This window comes from Haliotis rufescens, unplaced genomic scaffold (assembly GCF_023055435.1).
Source record: "Haliotis rufescens isolate VD_foot unplaced genomic scaffold, xgHalRufe1.0.p SCAF_18, whole genome shotgun sequence".
Taxonomy (NCBI): domain Eukaryota; kingdom Metazoa; phylum Mollusca; class Gastropoda; order Lepetellida; family Haliotidae; genus Haliotis; species Haliotis rufescens.
In genome coordinates, this window is record NW_025963868.1 from 485,124 (window position 1) to 510,857 (window position 25,734).

Consider the following 25,734-nt stretch of genomic DNA (forward strand, 5'->3'; position numbering starts at 1 on the left):
AGGCTGAACGCCCTCAAGCGTGACCCGAGTCTAGGCTGAACGCCCTCAAGCATGACCTAACATCATGAGTCTAGGCTGAACGCCCTCAGGGGTGACCTGATTCCAGACTGAACGCCCTCAAGCGTGACCTGATTCTAGGTTGAACGACCTCAAGTGCGAGTCTAGCCTAAACGCCCTCAAGCGTGACCCGAGTCAAGGCTGAACGCCCTCAAGCGTGACCTAAGTCAAGGCTGAAACCACTTTAGAGTGAAATTTTTAAGCGATTGATTTGAGCCTGCTACACCGGTGCCCAGTCTGTGGTTTTTAACGTTAATAATTTATTTTTTTATATTGTATTTCTTCATGGAAATGAATATATGACATATGGCACCTATCGTGTGTGCAGAAACCCTTTAAATCAATACACGCTGTTAATCAGTTCTCCCTTGCACAGTCATTCATACTATAGTACAGTCATACATCTCATACAATAGGTGTTACTGGTAATTAATTCCCTTCAGTGTAGTGGAAAAGAAGCGATATTGATAGAGTCCCAGCTTGCCGACCAGAATTCTAAAAGCTTATTTCGATATGACTTGTCCGACTCTGTGACTGTGTATTGGAGTATTGGGCATCTGGTGTTTTGCTAACGTAGGAGAGGTTTGGTAGCCTGTGACATCTTGGTTTTGTGTGACATGGATATGTGATACTGGCCGAGCCACGCATTTCAGCAAGAGGTAAGTTAATGAAGTTTAAATGATATTTTATTCAGGACAAAATAACCAAAATCAGTTACCTTAACAGACAACTAAAACATAATATGTATCACCCTTAAATAACACGTGTTTTAACACACAAACATGTTTCTAGAGTTTGCAGAAACCGTTCCCGATAACAGTTCTCACTATTGGATTAATATTACAGTAAACTACGGTTTATAACTAGCTCAAATGAACCACTTATTTTAGTTCGTTATAACAGTAGTTTGTTATAAGCATATATACAACATCTATACAGCAAATGTCAAGTTCATTATATCCGTCAGTTCGTTATAAACGTATAATACTGTACAAAAATTACAGCAGAACGCGGATATAACGAACACGGATAGAGCGAACAAACGGATACAACAAACTGTCAAAACATCCCCGATTTATCTCCTATATATTATCAAATAAAATCTACGTACATAACGAACTGAGAAATCTCACTCAGTGTCAAGTGTCACTGACAATTGGCTGTAGGCAATCAGCGATGAATCATTAATTTCGGTGATATTGGAATATATTATCCTGATAAAATAATAACTTCAGATACAATTTCTTCCGACCATTACATTAAAATGTTGGTACTTTTTAACTGAATCACCGGTAGATGCGGGAGGAAACGTGTATAAACGTGTATGTGTATTTTGTTTTAGCCAAGATGGCGGACGTTTCCGAACGAAAACGTATATAACGAACAACGTATATAACGAACAACGTATATAACGAACTGATTTCTCCGGTCCCTTGTAGTTCGTGTTATCCATGTTCTACTTTATTCATCAAAACACACGATGAGAAAATATTGAAGATTACCCGACAATCACAGATGGACGATCTCATCGACTCCCTCAAAATCCGACTCCGACTCAAACTGACCCAAGACATTGGTGGGTTGGGGTTCGGGGTGGAACGCCCAACCAGTCGATGCTAAGCCTGGTGACGAAGTTAGTCGACATGCCATGTAGGGTCTTAATGCCTAGATACACATCATGGTCACTGAAAGAAATGTAAATAATAACTAAGGTGCATGTATCTTCTTGATAACTAAGCTGTTTGCTATTCCCTCGATACTAATGTGTATCATGTTCATGTTTATTAAGGTGTATGCTGTTATCATTTACATTCTGATAAAGGTGTATATTATCATTAACATGATGATAAAGGTGTATATTATCATTTACCCAATGATAAAGGTGTATATTATCATTTACCTGCTGATAAAGGTGCATATTATTATTTACCTGCTGATTAAGGTGTATATTATCATTTACCTGCTGATAAAGGTGTATATTATCATTTACCCTATGATAAAGGTGTATATTATCATTTACCTGCTGAATAAGGTGTATATTATCATTTACCTGCTGAATAAGGTGTATATTATCATTTATCTGATCATAAAGGTGTATATTATCATTTATCTGATCATAAAGGTGTATATTATCATTTATCTGATCATTAGGGTGTATATTATCATTTACCTGATGAATAAGGTGTATATTATCATTTATCTGATCATAAAGGTGTATATTATCATTTATCTGATCATTAGGGTGCATATTATCATTTACATGCTGATAAAGGTGTATATTATCATTTATCTGATGATAAAGTTGTACATTATCATTTACCTGATGATAAAGGTGTGTATTATCATTTACCTGATGATAGAGGTGAATGTTATCATTTACCTGATGAAAGAGGTGTATATTATCATTTACGTGATGATAAAGGTGCATATTATCATTAACCTGATGATAAAGGTGCCTATTATCATTTACCTGATGATAAAGGTGTATATTATCATTTACCTGATGATAAAGGAGTATATTATCATTTACCTGATGATAAAGGTGTATATTATCATTTACCTGATGATAAAGGTGTATATTATCATTTACCTGATGATAAAGGTGTATATTATCATTTACCTGATGATAAAGGTGTATATTATCATTTACCTGATGATAAAGGTGTATATTATCATTTACCTGATGGAGGCACAGGTGGCGACAGCCGTCTGGGGTGCCTCAATTCTCCCTGCAGAGTCGCATCCAGGTGCTTGTGGGTTTCACATGAGTGGTCAGACTTTCCTCCCACATTACGCTCACACGCTGTTATAGAACAGGAATACTGTTAAGGCGGCGTTTAACTCACTTATTCATTCATTCACTTGGTAACAAAGGTTGGTTGGTTGGTTGATTTGTTGTTTAACGCCGCGCTCAGCAATATTCCAGCAAAATGACGGCGGTCTGTAAATAATCGAGTCTGGACAAGAAAATCCAGTGATTGATATCATGAGCATCGATCCACGTAATTGGGATCGATGATTTGTCTCAACCAAGTCAGCGAGCCTGACCGCCCGATCCCGTTAGTCGCCTCTAACGACAAGCATAGTCACCTTTTACGAAAAGCATAGTCACCTTTTACGACAAGCATAGTCACCTTTTTCGACAAGCATAGTCACCTTTTACGGGCATTGGTTGCTGAACAGCTATTCTACCTCGGATCTTCACGGGTCTGGTAACAAAGGTGTATCATTTACTTGATAACAAAGTTGTATCATTTACTTGATAACAAAGGTGTATCATTTACTTGATAACAAAGGTGTATCATTTACTTGATAACAAAGGTGTATCATTTACTTGATAACAAAGGTGTATCATTTACTTGACAACAAAGATGTATCATTTACTTGATAACAAAGGTGTATCATTTACTTGATAACAAAGGTATCATTTACTTGATAACAAAGATGTATCATTTACTTGATAACAAAGGTGTATCATTTACTTGATAACAAAGATGTATCATTTACTTGATAACAAAGATGTATCATTTAAGGTAACAAGGGTGTATGTACCATTTACCCGATAACTAAGTTCAGTTAGTTTCCGAATTTTTCTAATTGTTCTTTTTATAAACAAAGTGTTTTTTATCACGAATTGTGCAAAGTCACTCAACATCCGTTAAGTCGGAGATATGATTTCAATTTGTTTTATTTTATGTCAGTTACGTGGAATTAAGGACAAATAAAATTATTCATCTTACACCTTGGGGGTTAAGTTAACGTTGTAATTCTAGTAATAATCATGATATCAAACATTTATAAGTTGATACATGTTTGCACGTTTAGATTTTATGAACCAATAATGTTTCAGTACGCTATTGGACATGATTTCATCCTAAACTTGATGAGCATTAAGGGTAAAGGTTAATATTTTATTTATATTATGTAGGTTATAAATTAGTATAAGTACAACGTATTCGACCAGTGAAGATCCGGGGTAGAATAGGTCTTCAGCAACCCATGCTTGCCGTAAAAGGCGACGATGCTTGTCGTAAGAGGCGACTAACGGGATCGGGTGGTCAGGCTCACTGACTTGGTTGATGTAAGTTATCCATCCCAATTGCGTGGATCGATGCTCATGATATAAAAAAACTGGATTGTCTGGTCCAGACTCGATTATTTACAGACCTCCGTCATATATCTGAGTGCGGCGTTAAACAACAAACCAACCAACCATCTCTCTCTTGAATTAGCAATATTTCCATCACTACGGAAAGAAGCTCTTATCATTCCTATTCAGAAGAAGAAAAGCGTGAAGAATTTACACATTTACAGACCTGTTGCGCCCTAAAGTTGTTTTGCAAAGATATTTGAGTGAGTAAGTGAGTGAGTTGGGTTTAACGCCGCTTTTAACAGTATTCCAGTTATATCACGGCGTGTCAGCTTAATGTGGGAGGAAAGCCCGAAGTGATGCAGGTCTCAGACGTTTACCACTTCGGTGAAACCCACGAGCACGGGTATGGTGCTGACAAACCTAGAAACTTAATCGGGGCGAATCGGGGCGAACCGGGATTCGAACCCACAATCATAGGTTTCTGGCGTGTCCAAGGGACGCAACTCTGCACAGCGAATCGCGGCGCCTTAGACGACTGATATTTGAAAAATGTATAATTAAACATGTGTATAACTATTAAAGGAACAATAATGGGCTCACTAACCTACAATCTAGATTCACCCAGGGTGACTCAATCTCAAATCAGTTAACATATTTATATGACTTTATTGCAAAGGCTTTAGATAAATGTAGGGAAGTTAGAACTGTATTTTGTGACTTAAGTAAAGCTTTTGATAACGTTTGGCACAAAGGAATAATTTATAAGCTACTGTCACGTATTGAAATAACCATGAACACAAAAATGTTTTTAAAAATATTTATTCCCACCCTTAAGTAACGTTATAAACCCCAATAACAATACTTATATACAAACTAATTCCAAATTGACTAACAATAACTGATCAAGCTTTACTTATCTAGCCTACTTTTGTTACGAGTGTCCTACTATCACGAAACTACTAATATGGGGGGTCTGGTAGCCTAGTGGTTAAAGCGTTCGCTCGTCACGCCGACGACCCGGGTTCGATTTCCGACATTTGTACAATGTGTGAAGCCCATTTCTGGTGTCCCCCGCCGTGATGTTGCTGGAATATTGCTAAAAGCATACTCACTCACTCACCATACTAATACTAAGTACATGTATAATAGTAATATAATAGGAGAGCGGAGGGTCCAGGGTTCGATCCCCGGCCGCGTCATACCAAAAGACGTTAAAAGATGGTACTTGTTGTTACCCTGTCTGGCCCTCGGCATTAAGGGGCTAAAACAAGGACTGGTCGGCTCGGAGTCAGTATACTGTGTCTGGGTGGGGTATTCATGTTAAACTGCGGCATGGTATCTCAGTGTGCTAGCACTATAAATCGGCATCAGTCCGGACTAGTACAAGCAGCCACACAAACACACACACGTACATGCACGTCGCTATATAAGTGCACTTATCTTGGACGCGACGTTAAACCCAATTTCACCTCACCTGACACATTATAACAATGCATAACGTAAAATTCTATCTTCTATAATACAACCCTTCATGAAACAAATAAATGTAAAAACGTTACGCCAACCAGAGTAGAAAGCTCCCACAATGTCAGTCCATGCCTTATCTGAACATACCCATTCTGGCTGTCGACTGTACAAATTATTACCCTGCCCCGCTTTTTAAACTGACCCCATAATCCAGGCTAACCGTGACTTCCCTATTGTTAAACCAAGTAACTCCCCAGCGATCAGCCCTACCCGGTCACGCTTCCCTGAACCTAACCTGGTCACATAGTATTACCTGACACTATCTAAAAACACCCCGCCAAGCTTAATACATGTATACTAATTTAACCATACCATAATACATCTATCAAAAGTACTTACATTAATTATACCCCCGTTTACGAAGTAAATTGGGGGTATATAGGGTTCCGTTCGTCCGTCCTTCCGTCCGTCCTTCCGTCCGAGCTTTTGTACGGCCCATAACTTTTTAACCATGCACCCTAGCTTCACCAAACTTGCTACACACATTGACCACAATGAGTACTTGTGCCTTTTTGCACGTTTGAAGATTCTGAAGTTTTTAATTTTTGCCGTTTCCATGGAAACATTAGAAACTTAAACTTTTAGGGTGGGTGTTTTGTACGGCCTATATCTTTTTAACTTTGCACCCTAGCTTCACCAAACTTGCTACACATATTTACCACAATGAGTACTTGTGCCTTTTGCTAGTTTGAAGATTCTGAATTTTTTTATTTTTGCCGTCTCCATGGAATCATTGTGAAGCATACATTTTGGGTAGAGTTTTTGTACGATCCATGTTTACAATATTATGTATCCTAGCTTCAGCAAACTTGCTACAATAACCACTAGGATTTTTTTTATATCTTTTATAAGATTCTGAAAGTTTTCTTTTTTGCTGTTTTCATGGAAACATGATGGAATTTAGAAATTGTGATGACTGGTTTTGTTTAGCTAATATATTTTCCAAAATTGTTTCCACACATGTAGATCATCATCAGTATCTGTGCTTTGTGTTAGTTTGAATTTATGAATTCTTTACCTCTTAAGGCTAGATGGAAATTATTAATTTATTGATTTTCTTATATGATATTGTTCCATTTTTTATGTGTTTTTATATCAACAAATTTTGGTCCTTGTGATAATTCTTCTTATGTAACTCCTCAATCAAATTCTTATTCTAAGGTGTTCATGGTGATCTACTTCCTCGTACAGTGAACACTGGTAACATGGGAGATTGGGGGGGTCAATTGTCACTTGAACTCAATCTTAGTTTTTAAAACATTGAAGTTAAAATCAGTTAGAAATATGTAATATTTCATTAATTAACAAACTATTTACTATTTGTTGTTGACCAGCGGGGATAACGGGGGTATGTGAGCTTCGCTCACTTCTTTCTTGTAAATATATACGAGATTGTCTGCGATCTTGACAGCTTTCTGGTATCTGTGGAAAGTTATTATGTGATAGTTTTTTAGAAAAACGATTTCAAAAGGTAGTTATAAATGGCTATAGCTCAGATCCAAAGGCTGTCTTGGCAGGGGTGCCACAGGGCTCGGTCTTGGGACCATTATTGTTTATTATCTATATCGATGAAATTGTTGAAGGAATAAATAGTAATATAAGACTTTTTGCTGGTGACACATCTTTGTATGTGATCATAGGTGAGGTGAAATGGGGTTTAACGTCGCGTCCAAGATTATTGCACTTATATAGCGACGTGTATGTGTGTGTGTGGCTGCTTGTACTAGTCCGGACTGATGCCGATTTATAGTGCTAGCTCACTGAGATACCATGCCGCAGTTTAACATGAATACTTCACTCAGACACAGTATACCGACTCCGAGCCGACCAGTCCTTGTTTTGGCCCCTTGTTGCCGAGCGCCAGACAGGGTAACAACACGTACCATCTTTTAATGTCTTTTGGTATGACGCGGTCGGGGATCGAACCCCGGACCTTCCGCTCTCCGGGCGGACGCTCTACCACTAGACCACGGAGGCGGTCCGTATGTGATCATAGAGGATCCTGATATAGCGGCTCGTAATCTCAATGATGACTTGAACAGAATTTCAGAATGAGCTGCTAGATGGCAAGTTAAATTTAGTCCCGAAAAAACTGATTCTATTCAATTTATCCGTAAAGTAAACCATAGTCGCAAACCTAACTTATATATGAATGGTGCAGAAATCTAAGATGTACAAAGTCATAAACACCTAGGTGTTACTTTACAAAGTAATTGTACATGGAAAATGCACATTGATGATATTGTAAGGAAATGTTGTCCTCTGGTTAACTGTTTAAGAAGTTATAGATATCGTCTATCCCGAACTACCTTGGAAACTATAAAAATCAAACAAATTGTTAAAAAAACAGATACAATTCAAAATTGGTAATGTTTTACAAAATGAATAATCATTTCTCATCGGAATATCTTTGTAGGCTTATTCCTAATACAGTTTCGGAATAGATAAAACTAATCTTCAAACAGTAAAGTGTAAAACAAAAGCTTAAGCAGATTCATTATAGATACCAGCTACAACACAACTTTGGAATATTTTACCAGAAAATTTTGCCAGAGTTACAGTTTGGCTGGACTAACGAGCCTATGCATAGTCCAATCCAAATCGCGTAACGAAATCGACATCCGGTTCGTAAACAATATGGATTACATCGTGCAGATTTCAGTCGACTGCAGGATTTGCAGAGTGAGTGAGTGAGTGAGTGAGTGAGTGGGGTTTAACGCCGCTTTTAACAGTATTACAGTTATATCGCGGCGTGTCAGCTTAATGTTGGAGGAAAGCCCGAAGTGATGCAGGTCTCAGACGTTTACCACTTCGGTGAAACCCACGAGCACGGTTATGGTGCTGACAAACCTAGAAACATAATCGGGGCGAATCGGGATTCGAACCCACATTCATAGGTTTCTGGCGTGCAAAAGGGACGCAACTCTGCACAGCGAATTGCGGCGCCTTAGACGGCTGCCCCCCCCGTGTTCCAGGATTTGCAGAGGATGTGTAACGTCAACTCGTCGACAGATATTTTCAAAATCTCTTCATGTTTTTAATCAAGGTGCTCACGTGATTTGATGCATTTCGCGAGGTAAGACCCGTTTTATCACAATATAGATCTTGATCATCGATCATGTCGTCTTGACTGGGCGCCGCCATTTTGTTAGAAGCAAGTGCAAGTGATATGAGAGATGGAATCTGATTGGTCAAAAGGAGGGGCATAGAAGGGGGATAACTCGTAATAGCCACTGGTGGCCCTACGATCGAGCCCAGAAATTTCAGCCTAGTTCGGCAAGGTCGGAAACCAGACTTTTACACTCAGTTATCTCCCTTGCCTTTGGAAGATGACAATAGATCTGCACGTGCATTTCGTGCTACGGCACCTGATATCGTTTTTGCAAAGTGCACTTCTTTTACACAAATTGTCAAATTTTACAGCTTTTGTCCGCCGATATCATTTTGCTTGGTACGTGGGATATGTTTAAGAATGTTTACATATAAACTAAATCACTTATAACAAAAAATATTAAAAACAATAGTTGGTATCGTTTCTTTTGGACGTTAGTATAGCTGTCATTGACGTTTTCGACATATGCGCATATCCAACATTTTTGCCAAGCTATGCTACCTTTCATCAAGTTACTGAATTTAAATATTTACATATCCAGTTAGGGAAGTTTTAGAATACATTTTGTGTGGGCGAGCGTGTGAAGACTTCACAACGTGACCCTCGAATAAGTTCAGCCCAGCGATAGCAATACAGGCGATGTTCATGTTTGCGACTATCAGAGCATGGCAAGTGATACCGAGTGTGTCTCTCACTTGTCAAACAGGTCTGGATGAGGGGACGCTATGTGTTGCAGTTGCTGAAAACATTGTTACACATTTTCCATTCGATGTACAAGTTTCTTTAAGGTAAATATACATCTTCAGCATTTTCAGTCTCAGAGTATGATCAGTAGCAAAACACAAGGCGTATTCCATTAGAACAATGTGATTTGCAACGTCCTGGGTGATGTCTCTCGTGTCATATGCCATTTGATAATGGCAGGTTTTTGGGTAGAGTCGTGTTTGTTTTCTCTTCATTTTTAGGGGCTGTGATGTTATTTACGGCGCATTTCAAATTCAACCTAAGGTCGAGCCTTTTCATCGAGGCTGTGTTTTTTATCAAGTAGATTGTGGCTGCGTTTTTTATTTACATAAAATCATGAGCTGTGTTGGTTCCTGTAAATGCTAATTTCACCCTGGACATTCGTCGAATTCCTCGTTGCCCGTTCGTTAATAGCAACTCTACATCTGCAAACATGTGTTCAAAGTTTAAACAATTCAAGCGTGACGCTCTCCTCTGTCGCAATTCCCGTGTTAGCGTGCATCTCATTATCAGCTATTTGAAAGTAATTGGCCTGTATTATAAGTTTGAAATATGTGTGTGAATAATTAAATGCTTGTTTTTGAATTTGGTGTGATGCTAATGTAGCGACGGAAAATTTCCGATTCCAGTGATGGGATTCGAACACGGACCTTCTGATCAGAAGTCGGGCGCCTTGTCCACATGACGAAGGAGGTTAAGCCCGTCAGCAAGCTGACAAGGTAAGGATGTCATCCGTGGGATGACTCCACGCCCTGCTATAGCTACACTATCATCAACTGACATTATTGAAGGCTCTGTCCACGAGGTTGACGTAGGGTAAAATATTGTCCCCCTGTTTGACATGTAATCCTGTCATAATCGATGTAGCTATCATCAACCAGTGTTTTTCAGCCAACTCATTGATGAGTATTTTTTTATATTGGCTAGTATTGGTCACAACCACCAGCACCTAAAGTGATGACGTAAATCCTGCTGGGGTATCATGCAGGAAGCCGAGGTACTGTAAGTCCCCATGATCCCCAGCGATGTGGGCTGGCTCGTTACTGGTGGCCTATAGCCTGTGTTTTAACACTGTGAACCAGGTATTATTATGCTCAAATATGTTTCATAAATTGTTTTTAAATATAGTATGCTCAAATGTTTCATGAATTGTTTTTAAATATTACTTTGCATAAATGACTCAATTGTTATATTAAACTTGGTCTCGTCGCTGTATGATTGAATTAATGCCGATGCAACGTTAAATTTAACTCACTCACTCCTCTGTCGCAAACTTTTCACTCACTGAATAAATAATAAGGCACAAAATCCATCAGAGACCATATAATGTGGTCTCTGAATCCATCCACTGAAACATGCAAAAGAAGCTACATCAAAATGATACACGTATAGATTTCAAAGATATTTGCAAATATAAACTCAAAGAATAATTTTGTGAGTGAGCGTAAAAAGCATATATGCAGCCCTTAACTACCATTCTCATGTGTATAGCCATTGAGATCTTTGTCAAGCTGTGGGCTTTTATGAGATGAACGATGTTAATTATAGTGCTGCTGCTTTGAAAATTCTTTTGCCGAACGATGTCAGATCTGTGTTTGAGGCAGGGTATTTCGTTGTTGAGATCGTTAAGCTCTGGTGGGCCTTTAAGAGTATAGTAGCTTTGACAAATAAGGCGGATGTTAGGCGTGACGAGCGAACGCTTTAACCATAGTCTACCCGACCGCCCCTTATATCTATTTATAAACCTATCATGGTGTTGTGACCATCTCCCAGACGACCTTTCTTTTGTAGTAAGACCACTCAGCAGGTTTTACAATTGCTCCTCAGGTTTTGCAATTGTAAAACCTGGGGAGCAATTGTAAAACCTGACAAAGGGTCTCCAAAACGGAAACAAAAGTCATGCTCATCCTTTTCTGCAGAATTTTCATCAATTAACTTACTTTGAGTAAGGAAAATATCGTCATCGTCAGACATCCTCTCTTGTGAACAGTCAACGACACAATGCCATGTGGTACGACGCACGCGGTTCTTTCTGCACGTACAGCCCTCTTCTGCACGTGCAGTCCGCGCAGCGGCCCGCGATAACAACAGTTATAAAGCGTGTCTCGTTATACCGCGCTTATTTGCGACCCGTATACCGCGTAAATATAAGCTCCAAAAATGAAATAGATAAATGGATAGCGGTTTATAAGTTGGACAAACCATTCCACCTCAGGAATGGTATGATTGTATAACCGGGTAGGCACATGACCGGTGTCATGGTTTCTCCATTACACAATAGATGGGTAAAATTCAAACAATACAGCGGTCACACATTGCTGAGTGCGGCGTTAAACAACAAACCAACCAGCCAACCAACCAACCAACATATTTTACAATTCTTAGTAATCTTAATTGCTGAATTCGGTATAAACAGGCTTGTTTTCTTTAGGTGAACTGCCGTCAAGTTATAATTTAATGTTTTGAACGCTTCAAGTGTTGACTTGGCACACGATATCCTAACGTGTTTGGGAGTGTTTACTAATTCTACATAAACACACAGTACGTCCATCGCTGTACGACCAAAACTGAGTTGTTTGCCTCAGTTTGGGCCTGCTTTCATTTCTCGTTGTTGGAATCAATGTAAGCTTTTAACCAGGGAGACTGAATAGCTCTATAAATTTCGGTTTCTTCCTTCTGTTCAAGAAAGAATTGAATGCTCCTATCGCGAGAGACATGGGGGCACGGGTGGCCCAGTCGTCTAAGGCGCCGCGATTCGCTGTGCAGAGTTGCGTCCCTTGGGCACGCAAGAAACATATGATCGTGGGTTTTTGAATCCCGGTTCGCCCCGATTATGTTTCTAGGTTTGTCAGCTCCATACCTGTGCTCGTGGGTTTCATCGAAGTGGTAAACGTCTGAGACATGCATCACTTCGGGCTTTCCTCCCACATTAAGCTGACACGCCGCAATATAACTGGAATACTGTTAAAAGCGGCGTTAAACCAAACTCACTCACTCACTCACTCACTCACTCTTAAGGACAAAATATCTTTTACGCTATAATGAGGACTAGGATCACTGTGTTTGTGCAACAATGTTTCCGTAGTTTTTTTTAGAACAAATGACGTAAAAAGAATTGTCTTTGAATTTGTTTGTGACATATCGACATACTGGCTTGTCTAGCGGGACTCAACCTACTGGTCAGTTCTCCATGCGATACTGACACAGATACTCCGAGCCGACCAGTCCTTGTTTTAGCACCTTAATGCCGAGCGCCAGACAGGGTAACAACAAGTACCATCTTTTAACGTCTTTTGGTATGACGCGGCCGGGGATCAAACCCCGGACCTTCCGCTCTCCGGGCGGACGCTCTACCACTAGACCACGGAGGCGGTCGTATACGGTCAGGAAATATAAGGCCTGTCTTTGTAATGCTCTGGTCACACTAACCGATAAGTCACGGTCCTTGATCTTTTACAAAGCGTAGTTCTGAGGGGTTTGTACAACACACGATTTGACAAAGGACGACCTCAGCTGTTGGCCTCTTCACGTCTTGTCACGACACCATGCTGTTATTACACACAATGTTTATAAAGCACTCTCTCAGTAAAAAACTTTCAGGACACCTTCAAGTTAAGACGGTTGCCGTGCTTTTCACTTCCATTGAAAATTAGTCTTCTGTAACGAGCGTTATCTACATCCTCGCCACACATTATGCAGTAAAATACGTTTATAACGAACACGCTTATAACGAACTGACGGATATTACGAACATAATTTTTGGTCCTTGACATAATTGCTGTATAGATCTTGTAAATATGCTTATAACGAACTACGGTTGTAACGAACTAAAATAAGTGGTCCATTTGAGTTCGTTATAACCGTAGTTTACTGTACAATAGATACTTTTGAATTTGAATCTCACCCATCTTACAATCAACCTGAATCCATTGCTCACGTGTTACTGGAATGTCAAGACCACGCTCCAGCCCGGCTCGGTTAAAATAAGAATTGCAGTTAGATCCGCTATCTGTCGTAGATCTCCTGAAGCCAAGAGATGCACTAGCGAAGGCCGAACTTACTCTATTTCTGAGAGATGGACAGCTACTCGAACGTATATAAAGAGAGCAGCCAAAGATAAAAATGAAATTATATCAATATACGAAAATATATCAATCCATACAAAAACAGAAATTCGGTGAATACCAAACTCACAATAAATATGTGTACCCTACTCACACACAGGAGTCCCAAAGAGGGACAGGTCAGCCGAAATTGCTAAGGCAGAAGGCGACCTCGTAAACACTTAAAGCAACAACAACATTGAATCTCCATCTCACTGGGGCTCCTGTCTTTCGAGGCTAAGAGTTAGTCATCCGGACGACTGCACAAGAGGCATGTGGATTGTGGTCGAGGTACCACGTGGTCTGGCCGTCTTACCTTATCAAGAATACAATTAACACTTTTAGAAGGTGTCGGCAGTATGGAAGTGGGAGTTTAGCAAAACAAGTATTTGTCACAAAGTGACGAAATGTCCCCCGCCTGTATATCAACATAGTACCAAATCTGAAGACAATCCAGCGATTAGTTATCATTCCGCTTCTCCAATACAATAAACCTCCCTTTTTATCTTGTATACATGAAACCACGATAACAAAGACGACTGCAACCTCGGGGCATGAGAAATTGACGGAAGTTCAAGGTTAGAAACTAACAGTTTTCGTCCACTAGTCCTTATAATGATAACAAACAACAAAACCCTTAAAATGGGCCAATTTCTACTAGTCCTTAGGATACCTTTACCATTGGGCAGTTTGGTAAGGACTACAGGACTAGTGCCAATTTCTAATGCTGCAGTTGGTTGGTTGGTTGGTTTGTTGTTTAACGCCGCACTCAGCAATATTCCAGCTATATGACGGCGGTCTGTAAATAATCGAGTCTGGAACAGACAATCCAGTGATTGAAATCATGAGCATCGATCCACGCAATTGGGATCGATAACATGCATCAACCAAGACAGCGAGCCTGACCACCCGATCCTTTTAGTCGCCTTTTACGACAAGCATAGTCACCTTTTACGGGAAGCATGGGTTGCTGAAGACCTATTCTACCCCGGAATCCTCACGGGTCAGTGACGGAAGTGACGTTAAAAGTAAGGCACTGCTGGCAGCATATCGCCGCTATGAAACGGGGGTATGCCCGAGTGTCCCAGGGTGTCCTATACCAATTTTCGACCTCGTCCATGATCGAATCCTTGAAGGGTTTGCTTGTACCAACGCCGTCAAAAGTTAGGCACCACTAGCGGGACAACGCCGCTACGAAACTTGCGTGTGCCGGATTGTCCTAGGGTGTTCTATACCCATTTCCGACCTCGTCCATAATCGAATCCCCAAATGGTTTGCTTGTACCAAAGCCAGAGCTACAGACAAGCTGCGTATGTGCGTAGAATACCCCTGAAATATTCAAAACCCAATTACTTTCAATCAACTTGCGTACAGAAACGCATGCATGAAATGAAAAACTCAAATGTATAAAAACAGCATGCGGAAATATCCAATGAAGCTTTTTCAGCATGCGTACAATGAAGCTAATTTCCAAAACACAATTAGGAGCTAATTTACTTTCCGAGTCAAGCTTATAGTAAGAACCCTTACATACATCTGAAACATTATTTTTTTTGAAATCTCAAAATGTTAACTCATTTTGGGAAAACTCCAAAAAGAATGATGAATAGATGAGTGAAAAGATATTGGTTATCCAATGAAAAATGTAATAACGCAATTAAAAAAGAAACCTTCCAGTAAAAACTCAATTGCTCAAAAAGTTATCTGGAGCTCTCTGCAACGCCGTCAAAAGATAGAATTGCGTACTTCGCTTATGGAAAAAGAAAATATAATATCTTACACACAAAACTGAGATACATGTGCAGTCAGTTGAATTATGATTTATATAGAATTGGTATAAAAGATCACCCGAACTGTACATGTTCGAATACATGTGAAAATGCATATCATTATCTCATGGAATGTACATTGTTTAGTCATCAGCGTGAAATTATGTTTAACAGTCTTAAATTTTTTGTTCATAACATACCTGTTGATGTACACTTACTGTTATACGGCAATGCAGATCACGTTGTTACAGAAAATGAAGCTATATTTAAGGCAGTACAACGTTATATATGTACAACTAAAAGATTTGTGTAAAGAACTGTTCATTCAACAATGTATATCTATCTATCTATCTATCTATCTAGCTCTCTCTATTTCTCTCTCTCATCTATAGTGTTGTATGCATATATATTGAATTTGAAATTGTAATTTTTTTGTAAATACCAGGGAGAGGGCATTCTAAGTTGGAAGAACTTGTCCCCAATCCCCTTCAAACCTTGTTTGCTTAAAGTATCCTCTATGCACATATATATATTGTTTACTATGCTGGCGTCGTGGGAATGGACCTTAATGGCTGGGCGCACTGTATATCGTGTGAACATCGTAGTCACAGCCTGCAAGTGTTAACATACCTCAACTGAAGTGTAATATTTCGTTGGTATTTATTCACTATATTCTCAAGATTGAATGAAATGAAATTCCAAACATCTATCTTCAACGTTAATGTATTTCTTATTCTCTGAACTTTTCTGTCTATACGTGTTCTAATGATTTCAACTAAAGTTATCGCCGTTGTCATTGCCTTATTGGGGGCACGGGTGGCCCAGTCGTCTAAGGCGCCGCGATTCGCTGTGCAGAGTTGCGTCCCTTGGGCACGCCAGAAACCTATGATTGTGGGTTCGAATCCCGGTTCGCCCCGATTATGTTTCAAGGTTTGTCAGCACCATAACCGTGCTCGTGGGTTTCACCGAAGTGGTTAACGTCAGAGACCTGCATCACTTCGGGCTTTCCTCCCACATTAAGCTGACACGCCGTGATATAACTGGAATACTGTTAAAAGCGGCGTTAAACCCAACTCACTCACTCATTGCCTTATTTAATAAACAAAATGCCACTGACAGATGCAGATGGTGTGTGTTGCGCTGATGTGAACTGTCCGCGAAAAAGCTCGCATGTATAGCACGGCAAATTTCAGCACGGAAGTACACGTTCCGCGAGGTCATGTATGCAAATGTATGCAAATGTGGAACGTCCAGTTTGGGCATGTTAGGAACATATTAAATAATTGAATTTGACATTAAGCCTTTTAACTATTTTTTCCTGACTTGAAATGATACGTTAAAACATAACCATGCGGCTTACTATGTAGTGTTCTGTTACACTGCCATTTGACTATACATCATACAATTAGCCATCTTCCCTGGGCAACCGCCTCCGTGGTCTAATGGTAGAGCGTCCGCCCGGAGAGTTGAAGGTCCGGGGTTCGATCCCAAGCCGCGTCATACCAAAAGACGTTAAAAGATTGGTACTTGTTGTTACCCTGTCTGGCGCTCGGCATTAAGGGACTTAAACAAGGACTGGTCGGCTCGGAGTCAGTATACTGTGTCTGAGTGGGGTATTCATGTTAAACTGCGGCATGGTATCTCAGTGAGCTAGCACTATAAATCAGCATCAGTCCGGATTAGTACACGCAGACACACAAACACACATACACGTGCACGTCGCTATATATGTGCAATAATCTTGGACGCGACGTTAAACCCCATTTCACCTCACCTCACCTCTTCCCTGGACTATAAAAGTCCAGTTTCCACCCTTGCCGAACTAGGGTGGAATTATGGAGTTATATTTTGGCTGGGCTAACGAGTCTATGCATAGTCCAATCAAAATTGCGTAACGAAATCGACATCAGGTTCGTAAACTATCATACAGATTTCGGTCGATTGCAGGATTTGCAAAGTATGTTGACCACCAACTCGGCGTCAACTGATATTTTCCAAATCTTTTCATGTTCTTAATCAAGGTGCTCACGTGATTTGATGCTCTTCGCGATGTAAGACCCGTTTTATTGCAATATAGATCTTGATTATCGATCAGATCGTCTTGACTCGGCGCCGACGTTTAGTTTGAAGCAAATGCAAATGATATGAGAGATGGCGTTACGATCGAGCCCAGAAATTCCAGCCTTTTTCGGCAACGGTGGAAACTGGACTTTTATAGTCAGTCCCAGGTCTACAGCAGCCCATGCTTGCCGTAGCATCGATCTACACAATTGGGATACGATGACATGCATCAACCAAGTCAGCGAGCCTGACCACCCGATCCCGTTAGTCGCCTCTTACGACAAGCACAGTCGCCTTTTACGGGAAGCATGGGTTGCTGAAGACCTGTTTTAACCCGGATCTTCACGGGTCTAATCATCTGATGATTGTATTTCGGGCAAGTGGCCTTTATACAGAAATAACTCGTCTCTCGCGACTGCAGTCACTCGCGTAGTCAAGCAGTGATCTCGCGTGTATCAATGTACGTTGTAAACAACTCCGGAGGATGTGATGAATGGGCGGCTGTAGCGTCCCCAGTGGTTAACGTCACAGTGTGGTAAAACCAGTTCGGAACCGATCCCGTTATACAAGCTTCTTCCCACTGCGTGAGACCTTCGTTACCCTTCCGGTATTATCGCTGCCACCAAAGTACAAGCGGCCATTGCAAGAATCTTGAAATTTTCCCTCTAACCCCAAAAGTAGTGACTTTATATTTTGGTGTGTGCCTGTGGTAATGCCATCATAGTAACGTTTTGAAAAGGGTTACGACTGACTTACAATTTCCCAGATGAATTTAGGTTTTGTTTGTGTAATCAAATTGGTTCGAGATTGCAGACTAACGGGCAACTTCCACTTTACATTCTTACTGACCCATTTACATGATGGTTGAAATGAAATAGAAATTTAAATTGACAAACAAGATTGGTTTGTTTGTTGTTTAATGCCGCCCCCGGCAATATTACAGCTCTATGACGGCGGTCTGTAAATAATCGAGTCTAGACCGGACAATCCAGTGATTAATATCATGAGCATCGATCCACGCAATTGGGATCGATGACATGCATCAACCAAGTCAGCGAGTCTGACCATCCGATCCCGTAAGTCGCCTTTTACGACAAGCATGGGTTGCTGAAGACCTATTCTACCCCGGATCTTCACGAAAATAATAATACAACATGACGTTGAAGAGAACTCACTCATGTTTGATGCTAATTAAAGCTATACCTAATTAATATTAACACCCATAAGTTCTTTACGTCAGGAGCTGACCTGTTTATCTGTTTACTCTTTTCTCAAGAGTGATTATATTTGTTTACATTTCTCAGTTGCAGAGGGGCGTCACGTCATTTACAGAAGCGGGTCACGTGTCATGTGAAAAGACTTGTTGGGCAGCTTCAGCGATATCAAACAGATGAATTATTTCAGTTTCTGAATGAACGTCGTCAGTCTGGTTGCCGTACACGTTGAGGACGATCAAGGTAGGGCGCACTAGTTAACTCTATTTGGCTTAGGTTGTGGAAAAGTTGTAATGTTTTTTTGTATTTACTAGCAAGCAGACATTATGACTGTCAACGTTGGTCGTTGATACAACGATTATTATCGCACCTTCGTCAACGTTGAACATTTTAAACAACGATAATTGTCGCAATGTGTTTGTTGAACATTGTAAACAACTATAATTGTCGCATTGTGATTGTTGAACGATGAAAACAACGATAAATATCGCAATCTGTTGACCAAAGATTTGGTGGCGTCATATTCAACGTTGCGAAAACAACTATGTGGTCGCATCATATAAGCTGAAAACAACGATAATTGTCGCAATGTGTTTGTTGAACGTTGAAAACAACGATAATTGTCGCAATGTCTTTGTTGAACGTTGTAAACAACGATAATTGTCGCAATGTGTTTGTTGAACGTTGAAAACAACGATATTTATTGCAATGTGTTAGTTGAACGTTGAAACAACGATAATTGTTGCAATGTGCTGAACATTGAAATATGCGTTAATTGTAGTGATATATTGAAAGTTGAAATAAAAAGTACAAGAATCTGTACTTTACAAAGAAAGTGTTATCCCAAATATAACATTTGTTATAAATGTTAATTGTTTTGATATATTGAATGTTGAAATAAACGTTAAGTGTAGTGAAATATTGAACTTTAAAATACACGTTAATTATAGTGATATATTGAACGTTGAAATAAACGTTAATTGCAGTGATAAATTGAACAGATTCTGCAAATCCTTTTTGAAAGTAAATAAGTCCACCATTAACAACATGGTTCTAGGAGACTGTGGTAGGATCCCCTACAGTATAACTACATGTCAAGAGCAGTCAAGTACTGGTGCAGACTAATTCAGATGGAACAACACAGGCTACCCATCCAAGCTTAGTATATACTAAAATCTCTTGATGATACTGGTAAAATTACATGGGCCTCACATATTGGAATGATTTTATTCCAGTTTGGATTTGGTTTTGTTTGGCTAAGCCAAGACATTTGTAATATTCAACATTTCATGACAGATTTAAATTAAACGAAGATTTTACGACTGCCTCACTCAATATTGGCACTTTTCCCTCACAGCATCAACGAAATGCAATTACTACTCACAGTTCAAGTCATTACTAAATGTGGAATCATATATTACATGTGATATGTCTTCTTACCAACGTAGACTTAAGCCATGTTCCGGTGTAATAATTTCAGACTTGCTGTTGAACTGCGGCGTCACAACAACATCCCATATAATGAACGTGTCTGCACTTTCTGTTTTTCGATGGGACATAACCATGTTGAAGATGAATTCCATGTTCTTATGATTTGTGACCAGTATTCTAGAGCAAGAAGAAACTCTTTCCCAAGCGTCTCGTTACCCCTCCCTCTATTGAGAATTTTATAAGATTTATGTCAGCTGAAAACGAACAAATAATAAAAAGCTTAGGTAAATTTCTCTTCCAAGTCATGAACATTCGAACGGAAACACAGTGTTGAACGGTGAATCATTATTAAATCAGCATGCAAATATATATACAGTATATTTCCATTGTCTATATTGAAATTTGAAATAAACGTTGTTCATAGTGATGTATTGAACTTTGAAATAAACGTTAATTGTAGTGATATATTGAACGTTGAAATAAACGTTAATTGTAGTGATATATTGAACGTTGAAATAAACGTTAATTATAGTGATATATTGAACTTTGAAATAAACGTTAATTGTAGTGATATATTGAACGTTGAAATAAACGTTAATTGTAGTGAAATATTGAACGTTGAAATAGACGTTAATTGTAGTGAAATATTGAACGTTGAAATAGACGTTAATTGTAGTGAAATATTGAACGTTGAAATAAACGTTAATTGTAGTGATATATGGAACGTTGAAATAAACGTTAATTGTAGTGAAATATTGAACTTTGAAATAAACGATAATTGTAGTGAAATATTGAACTTTGAAATAAACGTTAATTGTAGTGATAAACGGAACGTTGAAATAAACGCTGCATAAAATGGTGGGTGGGGGCGGCAGAATATGATACAAGTCCCTAGGCCAATCTCACCGATCTCATCACCCAAATGGGAGAGGGTTGGGGGGGGGGGGGGGGGGGGGGGATGTTTTCCTGCTTTGTTATTGGTTCAGTTATTAATTACGTAATTTGATTTCTGAGAAGTTACGGCGGCACTTCTTTTTATTCATTCACAAATCTACAACCAGAAACACGATCACTTCCCCATAGTCGTTACCAGGGTTAAACGTGATCGCAAGTGTATTATGAGATTCAGTACTGATAGATAATATATTAGATAGCAAACTTTGCTTTGTATTAATCTTTTGTCGTGTTTATGCAAACGATACAGGCACATAGATCTTGACATCGGCAGAATGTAAACAAACAATCCAGGATGGCTTCGCTCGTCTTCGTCAAAAGTTAAAAAAGCCAATCCAATTAGATTGGTTGGTTGGTTGGTTCTTGTTTAACGCCGCACTCAGCAATATTCCAGCTATATGACGGCGGTCTGTAAATAATCGAGTCTGGACCAGACAATCCAGTGATTAATGTCATGAGCATCGATCCACGCAATTGGGATCGATGACATGCATCAACCAAGTCAGCAAGCCTGACCACCCGATCCCGTTAGTCGCCTTTTACGACAAGCATAATCACCTTTTACGGCAAGCAAGGGTTGCTGAAGACCTCTTCTACCCAATTAGACGATGATTTATGTGATGTGCAATGAATTTGTAACCCCCGCTACGACGTGGGGCGGGGGATACAGGAACTGAGTTCGTACGTCCGTCCGCTTCTCAATGGGGACGCATTTTCTCAAAAACTATTTATATCAGAGATATGAAATTTTACACGCTCATGTTACTGGTAATGACCTCAAATGAGTTCGAAAATTGGTGTCGTAAATTCCTTTATTACAGAGTTATAGCCCTTGCTTCGTTCTTTTCAACTTAGTGCATAGTGTTAGTAATGGGGACAAGTTTCCTCAGAGACTAATGAAGTTTGAACGAAAGTTTGCATGCTTATCCAAGAGATACTTGTCAAGACTGATTTCGAAAATTGGTAGGGCTGCAACGAAGACACTATGAGGTGAATACGATACGTATCACGAATATAGGGTAATACGAATATATATTCACGAATACAAAAACAAGTCAGCGGTTCATGTATTATGTATGATAGTCAGCGCAACAATAACAAAATAAATTATTTGATGTGGTCTGGTAATGTTGACAGTATTAATTTTTATCATTATTATATTATACATTTATATACCGCACTTATGTAGGTAGGTACTCGTATCTGCTAAAATACTACAATGACCAGTGGCCACTTTACTGTCCAATTAAATATATAAGAGTGTTGTCTTTGAAGAAATATATGCATATAATAAGTTCTTATGGATAATTTTGGGTACAAGGTATGTAAATGCACGTGACTGAATCTATATGGTCGCAAAAAATACAGTGACCCCTCGCTACAACGCTGCCTTTGGGGTCCACATACGTGATGAGCGTTATAGATAATCAGCGGTTTGACCTAGGTGGAGTTACTGATGACCAACTCAACACAACAGTATATGCTCGGCATACGAACACCGACTCCGACACCGATATAGCCCCAGATATTTTGAACAAGAGTCATCAGAAAGATGACATATCCCCCCGGCAGCTGTCTGTAAAGTAACCACTAGTAAATGTGCAATTCTCTATGTAATGAGTCAACAGTTGAATGTTATTTAAGAAGCATACATTGTTTACCCACTGAATGGTTTTCGAATTCTGGCCCGGAAACGAACCCGTTCCCCAATGGAGTCTAGGTCCAACTTCTTTCCATAAAAATTGTAAAAAATAAAAATTCGTACAAAAATAAATATGAAAGGGCACCACTTCAGTATGTGCCTGATAGCTTTGCCAAGTTTCGATCAAATACACTGAATGGTTTTGGAATTCTGCCCCGGAAAAGGAAATGATTACGAACGGACGGACGGACAATCAGACTGGCTGATCGCTATATCCCCCGCATTATATGCCGGGGGGATAAAAATGATTAAAATATTAGAGTAGTTTATGATTCATACTGCAAAATAAAAAAAATCGAGTATTATGCGCAGAAAAAAAACTACATCTATCTTAAACTGCTCGCGGAAATAGACTTGATAGATTTCTCAAATGAAATTCATGTACTTATTACAAAGTGACAGGAGAGATTTTGGAAATGCACATGCATAATTATTAATAAGAGATGTCCAAGACTACTTAGTGAATGTATCATGTAAACAATTTCATTAAACAATATAAAATAATGAGAAAAATGAGTTATAAAGTGAGTTATCTCCCTTGTATCATGTTTGTGCAAGCTTCACACAGCGATAGCCCGTTCGTGGAGCTCTCTTTACTATAACTGCCGCTAGTCAAAACTTCCCACTGTGATGGGTGGCCATAAACATGCTTGGAGTTGATCTTGCAACAGAATGTCCGTTATGTTTACAAACAAGTGATGACTGCTTAATTATTTTCTTTGTAAATCAATTTCAATTTCTAGTTCATTCCAACTATCATGTAATTGGTATAGTAAAAATGTAAGGGGGAAGTTAAGTGGTTTTCCGTTCGTCTGGAATCTAGAACCAATCTGATCAAACAAACAAAAAGTTACGTTCATGTGGGAAAATGGTCAGTCGTAAACCTTGTAAAAAAATAACTGCATTGGCATTCCCAAAGACATAAATATATAAACGTTACTACATTTGGGGTTAGCAGCGTTAGAAATTGGCACTAGTCCTGTAGTCCTTACCAAACTGCCCAATAGTAAAGGTATCCAAAGGACTAGTAGAAATTGGCCCATTTTAAGGGTTTTGCTATATGTTATCATTATAAGGACTAGTGGACAAAAACTGTTAGTTTCTAACCCTGGGTTAGAGACTAAATTTCAAGGGGTGGTTGGAACATTCGTCACCACTCGCCCCTTTTCGTAACCTGCAAGAAGACTCGTCCCCTATCGATGAATGCTATGTGCGAAAATACGACAAACCAATCAGAATGCGCGTATGATTTCAAGTTCCTCGTCATAGAATCCCTCAGAAATAATTTTTGATTTTACACATGTCTTGCATTTAAAAATATACCCAAGACACAGTTAAATGTGTTCAAACATACTTATAATTCCGCGTGTCCAGATGAGCTTTAAATTGCATCTTAAATATATATAATATATGGGGAAATATATGTGAACCACTACGCAACGAGTTGACAATTGTTTTAGGTATGCCCGTTTGCGCTAAGACGGAACCCGGTCGCAAAAATGGCCATGAGAGGGGCACGAGTTGCTATTCGGCTTGTCCCGGAATAACACGAGTTGGTCATGAATGCGGTGGGGAAGATAATATTTCATCTGATGCTTTGTAATCTTCCTGCTCTGACAATCAGTACATGATTTCACGTAACTGTATATTTGAACTGCCAGAATCTAAGGAGCAACCACTTCCACATATTTTAAAACACACAGACAAGTAAATACATTGTTTACTTTCACTCTGTTCAGTCCTTCGTTTGCTTTTTGAAGCACTAGTAAAATCATTAGAGTAAACGTCACCATCTTGATTGTAACTTTTAGGGAGAGTCGTCTTAGGCGCCGCGATTCGCTGTGAAGAGTTGCGTCCCTTGTGCAAGCCAGAGACCTATAATTGTGGGTTCGAATCCCAGTTCGCCCCGATTATGTTTCTAGGTTTGTCAGCACCATAACCGTACTCGTGGGTTTCACCGAAGTGGTAAACGCCTGAGACCTGCATCACTTCGGTCTTTCCTCCCACATTAAGCTGACACGCCGTGATATAACTGGAATAATCTTAAAAGCGGCGTTAAACCCAACTCACTCACTCACTCATTCCATGAGATCAAACATGCATCGTACGAACTTCTGACGATGGCAGCGAAACGACTGTTTCGCCTTCGTTCCATGAACAAAGTATGTCACTTGATTTTTAATGACTTTCCTGTAATAATCTAGCGCTATTTACAATCATTTATTCACTGTAACTGTTCTTACGAAGACTTTACCTTTTGTTGAGACGGTGGCAACTGGGGGATACAAGGCGGCATAACGATTTTCCGTCTTAACATTGATTTCGCTTACAAAGACCACAGCAATAACCCACAGCTGTTGAACCGTGGATTACCTCGCCCAGGACCAACAACAGCTGCAAGATTTATACCGTATGTCCTCTAATAGACGCGACGTTTTCAATACGCGCCGGCCTCTTATTGACGCCGGGTCATATGCACAGTCCAAAAGAACCGAACCTCGCACCGTCGTTGAATGAAATTTATGGTCCCTATCTCATTAACTTACGGCTTGCAATGATTACTCCCTTGTCGTGAGTAATGGTTAGCGGTGGTTAGCTAAATAAAATTAAGGGTCTATCGTAGGAATCAGATATACTTTTACTGTATGCTTCCTGTATGAAGTGCTATGGTCACACAGCAACAACACATTTAAGAACACTTTGAATTTGAAACCTCGGCGGGAAACGAACCTGCAAACACCTAATTTGTAGTCTTTCACGCTGCCACCTGTGCTACGGAGACAGTTGTCATCAAAAGTGCCAATTTTCCGAGTCACCATTAACAGAATTTGGTTTATTTGTACTATCTTTTGTTGGTTGGTTGGTTGGTTTGTTGTTTAACGCCGCACTCAGCAATATTCCAGCTATATGACGGCGGTATGTAAATAATCGAGTCTGGACCAGACAATCCAGCGATTAATATCATGA

At 39.6% G+C, this 25,734-nt stretch overlaps 1 protein-coding gene across 4 annotated transcripts in view; it reads left to right on the forward strand.

Annotated features, from left to right (window-relative positions):
* The first annotated feature begins 697 nt into the window (after positions 1–697).
* Positions 698–25,734, forward strand: part of LOC124148377 (beta-1,3-galactosyltransferase 1-like) — a 64,419-nt gene continuing 39,382 nt past the window's right edge. The window contains exons 1-2 of one of the 4 annotated variants that reach the window (XM_048398085.1): positions 698–716; positions 18,771–18,923. The gene's annotated coding sequence lies outside the window, so the exon portion shown is untranslated. Of the gene's footprint in view, positions 717–9,456; positions 9,578–10,133; positions 10,253–10,597; positions 10,616–18,770; positions 18,924–25,734 lie in introns of those variants that run through there. The other 3 variants (XM_046519440.2, XM_046519442.2, XM_048398086.1) reach the window with 3 other exon arrangements.